Source organism: Ptychodera flava, chromosome 4 (assembly GCF_041260155.1).
Source record: "Ptychodera flava strain L36383 chromosome 4, AS_Pfla_20210202, whole genome shotgun sequence".
Taxonomy (NCBI): Eukaryota; Metazoa; Hemichordata; class Enteropneusta; family Ptychoderidae; genus Ptychodera; species Ptychodera flava.
This window is the reverse complement of record NC_091931.1, coordinates 8,068,314-8,082,850: the sequence shown is the minus strand read 5'-3', so window position 1 is coordinate 8,082,850 and position 14,537 is coordinate 8,068,314. Positions and strand designations below refer to the sequence as shown.

Genomic DNA, 14,537 nt, shown 5'->3' with positions numbered 1-14,537 from the left:
AGGTAAATGGTGTTGAACACATTTTGACTGACCCTGCTGATATTGTACGGGGTTTTAAACGACTTTTTGTACATGTCGGTGAAAACTTGGCAAAAAATATTCCACACTCTGCAAACGATTTTAGGCATTACCTTAGTCAGCCAATGACACACCCATTTTTCTCACACCAGTAACAGAGTATGAGATTCACCAACTTTTAGTAAATTTAGATGGCAAAAAAGCAAGTGGAAAGGATAATTGCCCCCGAGACTTCTCACTGATGCAGCCATCGTCATTTTAAGACCTCTGGCCCATATTATAAATAATTCTTTTTTCAACAGGTGTGTTCCCCACCGCTATGAAAGTTGCCAAAGTTACGCCCATCTTTAAAAAGGGAGAACGAGAACTTGTTGGGAATTACAGACCAGTGTCTATTCTATCATTGTTCAGCAAAGTCATCGAAAAAGTAGTAAACAAGCAGCTCACCTCATACCTTTATAAATTTAACATACTGTACAAACATCAGTATGGTTTTAGAAAGAAGCACAGCACAAAGTTATCTTTGATTAACTTAGTAAATTATTTGTTACATGAAATCGACAAAGGAAATTCTACTTCAGGGGCATTTTATCGACTTTAGTAAAGCTGTCGACACCATGACATTTTGTTGTCAAAACTTGAGCATTATGGGTTCAGGGCCCCTGCCTACACTAGATACAAAGTTATTTATCAAACCGTTCTCAATTTGTTCAATTAAATGACAATGTGTCAGAGAAATCTAGCATTCATCATGGTGTACCCCAAGGATCAGTGTTGGGTCCGACTTTATTTTTTAATATATACATGGAGGTAGGAAGAGAAGGAGCCTGCACGTCTATTGTCTCCTTTAAGGGAGATGAAACATGTTTGCTAACCAAACAATAATGCATCTGCCCGGGTAATCCCATAAATGGATTATGCCGGTTCGGATACGTGAACTTCGATGTTCTTCGGGAATAGTCGGATAGAAAGTACACATGTGCTAAAACAAGTATGGCGTCTTCCGCGAACAGACATGTGATGACTGAAGTAGGCGATCTGCTCGACGATTTTTCTTAACTTTAAACTTTTAAGTATTCTGAATTTGAAGGAAAGACACGAAACACTGGAAACAAATTTAGCAAGAGTGGCCAGTTCGACTACGGACACAGCTAGTTTGACCTTTTTATAAGAACATCGACAGGTCTGCGAACTTGCCGAATGACTTCAGTCCTGTTGTCAAATATGACAGTTTCATTGGGCCATATTCTACGGTGACGAATTCCTGATTTCCTACCACGAGGACGAATTGCAAACCTGATTTTGCGTGCTGCTCCCATTGCTTGCCGCGTTACTTTGGTGTTACTCTAACCCTAGCCACCATATCCCGAGGTGATCCATTGGATAATATTCACACGTTCTAGATTTACTTCTTCCAGTGACTGAGAAAACTCTGCTTGTTCATGTGTTCTACACGGGGACCGCGACCGGTACCCATATTCTCAGACACGGCGTATTCGACTGTTTTCATGTCACACACTTTGCTACTTTCTGCGATCAGCGATTTTTGTTAAATTTTGTTTGATTGCCTATTACTGATAAATGCAGCCACTAAGCCAATTACGCTGTACGTTTCATAATGCGACAAAATCTGCGCCTCTAAATGTAATTCGCTATTAATTACTTTTTAATTAATGATTATATATAATGTATTTAGTCGCATGCGGGTGTTCCGCCATTGGGCACGATTGAAGGATCTGAGTTGGTGGACTACCGTACCGGTACACTATACATTATAATCTTTCAATCTAATTGCAGTCACCTGTAACTCAAGCAAGATCATAGGTTTGTATAATAATGAATTGTGAAGGAACGGACCAATCACTGACAAGTACCAATACCATTGCGGAGAGCATTGACTGTCTTACATTCCGACGTCATGAGTAAAACAACGCTTTGATTGGCTGGTGTAAACTGCTTTCCTGTAATAGGCTAATTATGCATTGTGTTTGTAAGTAAACCCCCTACCAGAACAAGTGGGACGTCACTTGCGTTTTTGCCCTTGTAGAGTTGTAGAGTTGCCATTGAATAAGGTTCGTAATCGTGTCTATATCGTGAGTTGAGAGAGAATATTTTGAGTCGATATTGTGAATACATTTTTGTTGAAAGAGAATTTGTTTGCGTTTTGTTTAACCATGTCTCCCCTTGTTTTCTTCCTTTTGCTGTGGTGTGTTCCAGCGTCGATGTTGTGTACTTTTCTTCTTGTCCAGTGTTTGTTGTGGCTCATGGACAGGTACGTAAGATTTTTCCGTAATTCAATATAAGCTTTGTCAGTTTCCCAAACTTTCTAGATCAGTAACAAGTTACTAGGAGATGAAAGTGATCATAAATTTGCTTGTTTTTTATTGACAGTAGCTCGCTTCTACTGTCTATGGTTTGTGCTAGAAGTTGACGAGAATACTCACGTATATCAATGTTGTAACGACCAGTGACATCATAGTTCTAGCTGGTGCAGTACCACAATGGTCGATATAGGCACAAGCATTTTTTGTCTCTGTGTGCCACCCGCGTCTAACCGTCGCGTTCGGACATTTTACGTCGATCTTTAAAAGTCTGTTTGTCATGATGCACTCGTCAGTGTAAACACGGATAGAACTGAGATCTCTTCTACCTCTACGGTGTACACAAACAATAGCTTATGGCGGCCTGCATTTCTCCCGCGTTCAAAATTTCAATGTTCATTATAAAATAATGCAAAAAACAGGCACAATTAATAGGATATAACAAAATGAGTATCCCTACAAACGATAAAAAGTGTAGTGAATTCCAGTTCTTGATCCCTTCTAGAAAGGCGAGTCCCTTGTATACTATTTGCTCCACAGGGGCACGACTCTCGCTCTGTGAAACCCCGGTGATACATCAAGACTGCATCACAGGGATTTCGCAAAGCGGTGATACAGGTGCCTTTGGTTTTCCCACTGTGACTAAACTTCACATTTCATCAATAGTGAAACTCTTTGCTGTAATTTATGGGATCAATCAGTGCACTGCACACATACACATGGGGTCCGGGGATTTCTTCTTATGTGGATTTACAAAACTTTCTTTCAAGTATACTATCTCTAAAAATAACCCTAACCCTAACCCTATTCAAAACCCCAGCAAAATGTATTTGATGATCTCCTTCCAAGGAAAGTCCGCTATTAAAGTAATTTATGCCGCACATGGTGTTAAAAACAGATGCCTTGAAGCACTGACGTCCTTTGTACCTTTTTGTTATTATTTGGCATAATTGTGAAATAGGCTGGATAGTTGCAAAAAGTCAAATGGTTCAGACAGTGATAAATTTCACTGACAATCATGAAAATTATTTGAACTGGTTGGTTACTGCTCCAGGATAATAAACACTAAATGTGATTGGCATGAGTTGGAATATGTAAATTCGAGAGTGGAATGTAAGACCTGGGACTCAACATGATGAAAAATATCTTACAGGGAAAATGGTGAACTTTTATTTTGTATCATTGATTGTAAGGGGGAAAATGGGCAACAAGTCACTGACAATGACATAGTCCCCGCTTGTAATTGGGAATTAGTCAGTGGAAGTTACTAAATTGAAGTCAATATGATCCACATGAAAAAGAGAAATCAGGGTACCTAAGACCTATCTGTGTCTGATGCCATTACTGGATTATACTGTAAACAAATAGACATTAGTATGAATGGCATAGGGTTTCCTTTTACAAAGTTTGTCACTGTTTGACAGAATAGGGTATGTCATGTACTGGCTCTTCAAATGTCAAAAGTCGACTAATCTGCAGAAAATTGGTCTGGTCCCGGCATGTCTGAGTAATGGCTCTTGACTTTAAGAAATCAGAACGCCAGATATTAACCAAAAGTGTCCCTAGACTTATTATAAATAGCTATTGATACTGCTAAGTGCCTTTCTTGACCGTTAAACCTTTGTATGATAAACATTTGCAGCAAGTGTCATCAGCTTTAGGATATAGATCACTAATTACAAACATTCTTTCCCTGTTTAGAGATGCAACTTTACTACAGAAAACAATGGGGTTAGTCTATACCATGGTGGTGAAAATCAATCTGGACTGCCACCCTAATTATGAAAAGTCAATTCGTAATTAATCGACAGGATGTTGTTAAATATCATTGCATTCTATTAAAACACTGAGATCAACATCTGTATAAAGTTTCATCAAATTTGCTGCAGTATTTTAGATGAATCACTCTAATTAAGAAAATGTACTAATATCATGAATATACAAATTAGCGACTAACTGACATGATACTTCTACATGTCGTTGCATACTACTACAGCACTGAGATTTCAACATCTGTACCACGTTTAGTCAAATTTGATGCAGTATTTCTAGACATCATACTAGTTATGAAAGTGCATCAAATATGCAAATTAGCAATTTAGTGACAATAATGGTAATAAATGTTTTTGCAGGCTATCAAAACACTATAAGATCAATATCTGTACCAATCTTATCAAATAAGATGCAGTATTTACAGACATATCGCATTAATTATGAAAATTCATCAAATATACAAGTAAGCGCTGGACGTATCACACTAATTAGGAAAGTTCATCAAATATGCAAATTAGGATTTAATTGCCATGATTCTGTTAAATGTTTTTGCACACTATTGCATTCATGAGAGTTCCACATCTGTACCAGGTTTCATTAAATTTCATACTGTATTTTTGGACATAACACACTAATTAGGCAAGTTCATTAAATATGCCAATGAGCAATTAATTAACAGGAGACTGCTAAATGTCTTTGAAGATTTTTACAGCTCTGTGATCAAAATTTGTGCAAAGTTGCATTGAACCTGCTGCATTTTTTTAGACATATCACCTAAATTATGAAAACTCATTAAATATGCAATTCAGCAATTATTATTATTATATCTTTATTTCGGACTTGAGCGTCCATATAATAGTCAAATAAGGCAATAGTATGAAAATTCAGTTACAAAATTAAATTATGGTTGAAAAGATAGAAAAATTGATTATAGCTACATACATAATCTAATGGGTTTCTTTTTAAACAGACATTTAAACATAGAGTAACTTATTCCAGTGTTTTACCATCTCTGAGTTGAAATACAATGATTTACATACATTTCGTACAATTGCATTGCTACTTTTCAAAAGTCTTTGTCTCAGGCTGTTAATCTGATTTCTCAGAAGAGCATCAAAGTTGCTTATTCTGTTAGATACAAACATTAGACTCGCGCTGCTCCGTTTCTCATAACCCAATAACAGTCGTGCAGCATTATTGTAAGCAACTTTCAATTTCCTCAAGACATTTGCATAATAGCTATTCCATATTGGTCCCCCATACAACTGATAACAATACGCTTTAAATAGAATGCATTTAACATGAAAAGTACACATGTGGAATTTTCTCATTAGCATATTCGCTACTACGTAAAAATATCTCGTCTGCCGCTCAATGTCATCATCATCTCTGAAATGGTCAGTTAACACGAACCCTAGATGTTTTTTCTTAACAACAAAGGTTAATTTAACCCCGTTCAGATACACACATGGAATGCGCCGAATCTTACTGTGATTCGCAAACACGCACATACAGTTAGTCTTTTTACTGTTGAAAATGATGTCGTGAATATCACTATAATGAGTACAGAGATCTATTAACTTTTGTGTACCTTTGACAGAAGGACTAATCAAGCAGATATCATCCGCGTACATTAAGTGATTAACAAAAATGCCACCAATATTACAGCCAGTATTCAAGTTTGATAAGAGAACACTCAAATTATCAATATAGATATTAAAGAGCTTTGGTGATAAAATACCACCTTGCTTTACACCGTTTGTGACAGTAAAACCCTCAGATAAACATGTACCCCAACGAATAATAATAATTTGAGTTCGATACCATTTGACAAGAAATCTGACAAGGTAAATGGGAATTTTACGTTGAATTAATTTCTTGAAAAGCGTCCAATGGTTCACTCTGTCAAAAGCCTTAGAGGCGTCCATAAATGTAATAAATACATTACTACCATGTTGTCTATAATAATTGATAATTTCCTTCAAAATAAAGACGCACATATCAGTGGAATGTCCTGACTTAAACCAAATTGGTTATCAGTCGTTCCCAGATAAGAATCAATGTGACGCAATAAAACAAGTTCAATTATTTTTGAAGCAATAGTGGAAAGTGCAACAGGACGATAATTGTTTTATCTGTAATATCACTGTTTTTTGTCTTTGATAATTGGAACAAGGATAGTGTTAGAAAGTCGTCTAGGGCAAACTACATGGACAAGCATAGCTGTTAAGCACATACTTAGCAAAACAGAAACTTTCTGACTGGCAAATATAAAGTGCTCAGCGGCAAGATAATCTGAACCAGACGTTTTTCCAGTCTGTAGCTTACTAATTGCATCACTTATGTCACCTGGTAATACAGTGAAATTGTCTTGCAGTGAACAACTGTTCATAGCATCTAAAACAAATTCCTGATCCCTATTATTGTTTACAGAATTATAAATATCATGATAATGGTTACGCCACATTTCAACAATATTTGCATCACCTGTACATCCATTAACATTATTTGGCCTACTCAAATTTTTAGTATTGTTAACAGACTTCCAAAATTTGTCATAATTGCTAGAAGACAGATTTTTCGCCATAGCATCGGCTTTCATCTGTTCCTCATTACGGCGACACAGACGCAGAGCATACTTAAACTGCGCATGCGTGCGGCGTTTAAGGTCATACAATGGACCTGTCCTGGGTTTACCAGAATCACGCCAGAGCTTAAACGAATCACGTGCAATAGAATGAATCTGTCTCACATTGTCATTCCACCCTGGAATATTAGAATTCGTACTTTTGGTGGGTGGTGTAATTTTAGTGCCAGCAACATATAAACTATCAATAATATTGTCATAAAACTTCAAGATACAATCAACATGATTGGAATTATTACAATGAATATCTTTACAACATAATGCTTCCGTTGGAATATCAACTTCAGAAAGAAGCCTATCTGAATTCACATAATACTCATTGCGTTGATTAGTACTAACCTTGGACCAGTTTAAGCGTACCTCTGTATCATTCTTAACCGAGTCATTACTTTCACATGAAGGTATGGTACCAATGTCACACTTAATACTAAGTGGGAAATGGTCAGAAACGATTACATCATACAAAATTTCTACAGATTCAATACATTGATGAGCTGTGTATGAAGAAATACAATGATCTAGCCAGGATGTTGTGCCATGCACGTCACTAACATATGTGAAAGAATTTTCTGGTAGTAAGACATTATCTGACACAAAATAGTTGTATTCGTTACAAAAGCTCAGCAGTGATTTACCAAAGAGGGAGTTGTGATCTGAATTCCAGTCTCCAATTATCATTGTACTGTAACAGTTGCTAGACTGAGCAATAGAATGAACCTTTGCTAAATATTCAGTGAAATCATCATGATTTTCCCTACTACAAGTAGGCATGTAAACACAGAGTATTAACATTTTACAATTGTCATTGGCTACCTCAATTCCATTGATTCTATTCATTATCATTGAACGAACGTACTGTTATCATGTGACCAATAGATTTACGCCATAAAATGGCAACCCTCCAAACGGACGACCGATCAAAATATTTTCACCTGTATCAACAGGGGACTCCCCATAGTAGTCAAACTCTTTATGAATACGAGATAAAAACGAAATGTCATCTTTAGTCAGCCAATGCTCTTGTAATAAAACAATGTCATGAGTATCGCACACTTCTCTAACAGTTTCAAGTGAATTCTTGATAGAGCGACAGTTATACGAAACGATCCGAATATTCTCCATCTAGGATTTACGAGGTTGGTAAAATTTCCGAATAAGGACACCTTCCGGCCATACATCGGGGGACATCAAGGACGCAAAGTTTTCAGATTTTACGGCGACACAAAACGAAGCATATGTGTCATATTTGGTTGGAAGTTTTTCACAATCACTGATGTCAATACGCATAGTTTCCTTGATATACCGCACAAGGTGTTCAGTGTTCGTCTCTGGCTTCAGTCGACTCACGAAGACGCGTTTACTTTGTGACGTTGCTTGTTGAAGTCCAGTGTGCTTTCTTTTTCCAAGTATAAATTTATTTCGAGTTAACTTTGCGGGTTGAATCAGTCCCTTGTTCGATGAGGCAGGAGCACTAGTATCACGGTCATTGGACGACATCGGATTCTTGAACTGCCCATTGGCAACCACATCGGCATAGCTTTTATGTCTCCGCCTGTATGTAACTGTGGTAAAACCATTTTCAGTTGTATCTTGCATATCGTTCTTGTCAGCCGTAGCATTCTGACTACATACAACTGTCCTGTCCGCATTCTGTTCCACTTCAGCATCTTCATTATCACCTTGATTCACCGAAGCACTGTTAACAGGTGTCTGGTCAATGTCAAGCACTTTGACTGAATCAACAATGGGCGATTTCGCTTCAACGTGCGTATGGTCGATGTCGGATATTTGCAGACGTGCTCCTACCTTTAGGCGAGCGGCAGACACACCCATTTTTCACACTTAATGTACCCACCTTACATACGGCCACATCATACATCATTTGAAAGCTTATTATCTCTACTTCAAGAAAATTGACGATGTGGAGCTGCCAAGTAGGGCCATAACCCCCTAATTTGCATAATTCACATGGGTACCCAATTTGCATAAATGTGATATAAAATTAGGAAATTCATTGTTAACTACTCTAAACATACTTTTAAACTATTGAGTGATATATCAAATGAAAGGTATTTGCATGTAGAATACAAAATTGATATCCAAAAAGATATTTAAAATGGTTTTACTGAAATATTTTCATATTAATACTGAAAAAAATATTGAACCCTTTTGAATAACAATATCTTAAATATTTGAACACATTCAGCCACATCATACAGCCACATTATACATCATTGAAAGCTTACTATCTCTACTTTAAGAAAATAGACAACATTTAGTTGTCAAGTACGGCCGTAACCCCTAATTTGCATAAGTCCCACGGGTACCCAATTTGCATAAATGCGATTAATATTAGATATTTATTATTCACTACTCGAAAAATACTTTTAAACTATCGAGTGATATATCAAATGAAAGGTATTTGCATGTAGAATACTAAAAAGACATCCAAAAATATATTTAAATTCATTTTACTGAAATATTGTCATATTTATATTGAAAAGATATTTTCCCCTTTTCAATAACAATATTTAAAAAAAATTAATACAAAAAGCCAAATCTTACAGCATCATCATACGTTATTTAAAAGCTTACTATCTCTACTTCAAGAAAATTGACAATGTGGAGCTGTCAGGTACGGACGTGGCCCTTAATTTGCATAATTTACATGGGTACCCTATTTGCATAAATGCGATATAAAATTAGAAATTTATTAACTACTATAAACATACTTTAAACTATCGAGTGATATATCAAATGAAAGGAATTTGCACGGAGAATACAAAATGGATAATCCAAAGAGATATTAAAATGATTTTACTAAAATTTTTTCGTACTAATGTAGAACAATATACTTTCCCCTTTTTAATAACGATATTATAATAATTTTAACACATAGAACCGCATCACACAACCACATCAAACGTTATTTGAAAGCCTATTATCTTTGCCTCATGAAAAAAGACGATATGCAGCTGACAAATAGGGCTGTAATGATTTAATTTGCATAATGCAAACGGGTACCTAATGTTCATGAATACAATATAAAATTACAAAAATCAATTGTAAAGTACTCTAAACTTACTTTTCAACTATCAAGTGATATATCAAATGATAGGTATTTGCATGTAGAATAGAATCATGAACTCCAAACGTGTATTCAAAATATTCTTATTGAATATTTCAATTAAATCGTAAACGTTTGACTAGTTTATAATATTCAAAATATTGTGTACTAATAACGAATAATGCTAAAGTTTTGGGGATAAATATCTGAATTTGTTTTGCAATTGATTTTTTGTTTATTAAGGATACGAAAACTGGAACATTTTCCTGTCTAATTCCCATATAGCTGAACAACAAGAATACATAAAACCAATTGGAACTATTTTGCAATAATTGGGTCTTCATATTTTTGCAAATTTTCTAAAGCGTGTTTTGTGCTCTATAGTTGAGTGTTGAAATATAACAAGTTACTCTTAAAAACATTACAAGTAAAAAGAAAAGCAGATGAGCTTAAATTTGCAAATTAAACCGACATTACTTCACCATCCAATTATCCCAAATTAGTTCCAATCTTGTTATAAATAGCTGTGTGTTGAATGACCCTTTTGTATTATTGATGTCATTTTTGTTTCAATTTCTCTAGAAATCTTGTTTGATGGAGACATCATTGGTTACTACATCTGTGTTACATCTGTATTTTCAGTTCAGTTCTGTGGAATATGTAGACGGAAGGCACCATATTTCATTTATCGTATTTATTGTCATATAATGAAGGAAAAGCAACTCAACACACCGTTCATATCTTCGTTGTTTGCATTTTGTGTATGATATTGTGTATATTGTCAGTGTATATTATGTTTGGCTGTTTTATATAAAGTGTTAATTAGCCATGGCGATTATTCTAGTCGAGAGTAAAACACTAGCACCACTTACAAGTTGGTACCTTATGCTAAAAATACAAGTGAACAAAATGACGCCCACGAGGAAAGTTCGTCGGCCGCCCAATTATAAGTGGATGATGCAGTCCAACCTTTCACAGATCAAAATTCATTGACTATTTTCTCAAATAAATCGTGAAGAAATAAACAACATACATCAAAGATACGACTGATTTTACACGGAAAATTGAGACAATAAAAGTTCCGGCCAATGCGACATTGGTAACACTAGACATTGTTTCAATGTACACTAATACAACGCACAATGAACCAATGGAATCAGTTGACAGAGCATTAAATCAGGAAAGATCATCAAATTATTGCATAATCAAACAACCAACAACAAAATACATGATAGCTATGCTGAAAATAATCTTGAAAAACAACACTTTCAAGTCAACAGTGAATTTTACCGTCATGTATTTGGGTGCGGTACGAGATCTCCAGTTTTACCAGAAATTCCCGACATTACATTTCACAAGACAAAATGAGAATAATTCAGCAACACACTGAACAAATATCGCTCTGACTGAGATTCAGAAACGATGTATGATTCTCATTGGAACTCAACACGAGCTTAATGAATTCATATCAAACATGAAAAAATGCATCATACTTTCAAATTTTCGAAAGCTCTTCTCAAGAAATCATATCGTTAGACCTCATTATCTATAAAGGTCATCGGTGGAACAAAGAGGACATTCTCGACTGCAAAACACACACAAAACCAACAGATACATTGCGGTTCACGAAACCAAACAGCAACATTCAAGGGCCTGTTAAACGCGAAACATTACGATACATTAGAACAATCATGCAACAACAAGGCAATAGAGAATACAAGATATTTTCGAGATAAAAGTAATGAAATGCGACCAAACGATTCTAAATCTTGTTAAATTATTACTTACTTTGGACAATCGGATGACATTTAAATGTTATTAATTTTCATTAAATTAATTTCAAATTTCCTTGGAATCGTAAATCGTAAAAGGGAACCAAAACATTTTCAGGTCCCCTATATGCTGATCAAAATCTCCAAGTACCCCTCTACAATCTCCCAAAATTTTCGATTCCAACCCGAATTCCTCTGCCTCTCACCGTTATTTGTGAGCGTAGCCTAATCACATACATAAGAAACGGAAATATATTAGCGTTACGATGATGCCAAACTTCACAAAACCTACAACAGTCTGATCTCCGATTCAAATGAGCGTACACAAATACAGCCTGAACAAACAGTAGACGTCCTAGCTTCCGTACTTGAACAAACTGAACTTTCAGTGGAACAACTCGATTGGTAACACCTACAATCATTCAATCAGTGCACATGTTTCACCAAAAGAAAATGAAGGACTGATGAAGACAACTCAGTACTCTCGAAAGGTAGCATCAAAGGATATCGCAGTGTCACATTAGTCATGCTATCCCATAGGGCAGAACACGTAGATTAGGGTTGCGTCTCGCCATGGCAAATCAACACTATAATAAAACGGCCAAACATAACATAATATAAACTTACAATATACACATGTACCGTACACAAAATTCAAACAACTAAGATATGAACGATTTGCGGAGCTGCTTTCTCTTATTACATGTCACCAATTGTGTCTGCTGTCGAATTAATCTTCCCTGCACAGACCTTTGTTCCTGCCAAGGCAGCGATAACTGTGGCAACCCTTTTACTCATGACAATGCTGGTGAAGAAGAGGATGATGAATTCCTACAATTACTAGATTTACTGGAAATGACATGAATGATTTGGATTACTTTGACTGTAGCTTACTCTGACACATTGTTTCAGCTACAAAGCTACATTTCAACAACTACAATAGTGTCTTTCGTGTGGATCTTTTTGTTGCATTGATACTTAAATTAATTTTTTTAAATACCATTATTAAAGAGAGGAAATATTTATTTCGACAGAAATATGAAAATATTCCGTAAATTAATTCAAATATCACTTTTGATATAAATTTTGTGTTTTACATGCAATTACCATCACCACAGACCATATATCACTCGATAGTGTAAAAGTGTATTTAGAATAGTTAACAATGAATTTTCTAATTTCATATCTCATTTCTGCACATTGCTTACCAGTGTAATTTATGGACATAAAGGGGTACGGCCTTCCTTGATAGCTCCACATTGTCAATTTTCTTCAAGTAGAGATAATAAGCTTTCAAATGACTTATGATGTGGCTGTATGATAGGACTCTATGTGTTAACATTTTCAAATATTGTTATTCTAAAGGGGAAATATTTTTCCATATAAATATGAAAATATTTCAGTGAAATCCATTTCAATATCTCTTTGAATATTCATTTTGTATTCTACATGTAACTACCTTTCATTTGATATATCACTCGATAGTTTAAACGTATGTTTAGAAAAGTTAACTATAAATTTATAATACTATATCGCATTTATGCAATTGGGTATGCGTGTTTATTATGCAAATTAGGGGGTTATGGCCCGATTTCGTAGCTCCAAATTGTCAATTTTCGTGAAGTAGAGATAATAAGCTTTCAAATGACGTATGGTGTGGCTGTGTGTTGTTGCTGTATGTGTTCAAATTTCTAAAATATTGTTATTCAATACGGGAAAATATTGTTTTCCATATAAACATGAAAATATTTCAGTATAATCAATTTCAATATCTCTTTGAATATCCATTTTGTATTCTACATGGAAAGACCTTTCATATGATATATCACTCGATAGTTTAAACGTATCGTTAGAGAAGTTACAATAAATTTCAAATATTATATCGCATTTATGCAAATTGGGTACCCTTGTTAATTATGCAAATTAGGAGGTTATGGCCCTACTTGGCAGCTCCACATCGTCAATTTTCTTAAAGTAGAGATAATAAGCTTTCAAATGATGTATGATGTGGCCGTATGTAAGGTGGGTACATTAAACTCCTAAAATAAGGCCCTTTTTGTGGATTCGCCGCTCGCCTATCTGCTATCAGACGTCGATCAACATGAAACCGTTTTTCGTTGCAAGAAGCACACAAATCCAGGTCACCTTGACATATAGTTACGCCCCGGGTTGCACCACAATCTTCGCATGGCCTCATCGTGGATAAAACTTAACGAAATCAAAATTGTCAGCAAACGAATGAATGACTGCAGGGACACGCATGAAAACACGTCCTGCGTGTCCAGTGTCATGCGCAATTAATTGACACGATACTTCTTATGTCTTTTCATGCTATTACAACACTGTAAGATCAATATCTGTGCCTCTTTTCATCACATTTGATGCAGTATTTCTAGACAAATCACACTCGTTATGAAAGTTCATCAAATATGCAAAGTAGAATTTAATACACATAGTTCTGCTAAATGTCTTTGCACACTAGTTGAACATCTGTACCAAGTTTTGTTAAATTTGCTCTAGTATTTCTAGACATGTCACACTAATTAGAAAAGGTCATCAAGTATGCAAATTAGGAATTATTAAACATGATGCTACTAAAATGTCTTTGTGCACTGTTAGAGTACTGAGAGTTCTACATCTGTACTACGTTTCATTAATGAAATTTGATGCAGTATTTCTGGACATAGATCACTAATTAGGAAAATTCATCAAATGAGCAAATTAGCAATTAATTGACATGATACCTTTAAATATATTTGAAACTATTATAACTCTGGTATATCAACATCTGTACCAAGTTTCATCAAATTTGAGTTGGTAATTCTTGAAATATCACGAATGATTGTAGTGTCTTATACACATTCACATTGCGACAAATTTTGGATTCAGATGCTGAGAATGCAAGAAACCAGACATCAAGACTAATTTTGAATTCAGAT

General features: G+C 35.4%; 1 long non-coding RNA gene across 1 annotated transcript in view; it reads left to right on the top strand.

Moving 5' to 3' along the window:
* The first annotated feature begins 2,059 nt into the window (after nucleotides 1-2,059).
* LOC139130808 (uncharacterized) overlaps nucleotides 2,060-14,537 on the top strand; it is a 53,840-nt gene continuing 41,362 nt past the window's right edge. The window contains exons 1-2 of the long non-coding RNA XR_011551985.1: nucleotides 2,060-2,090; nucleotides 2,268-2,290. This is a non-coding gene — a long non-coding RNA (uncharacterized lncRNA). The remainder of the gene's footprint in view (nucleotides 2,091-2,267; nucleotides 2,291-14,537) is intronic.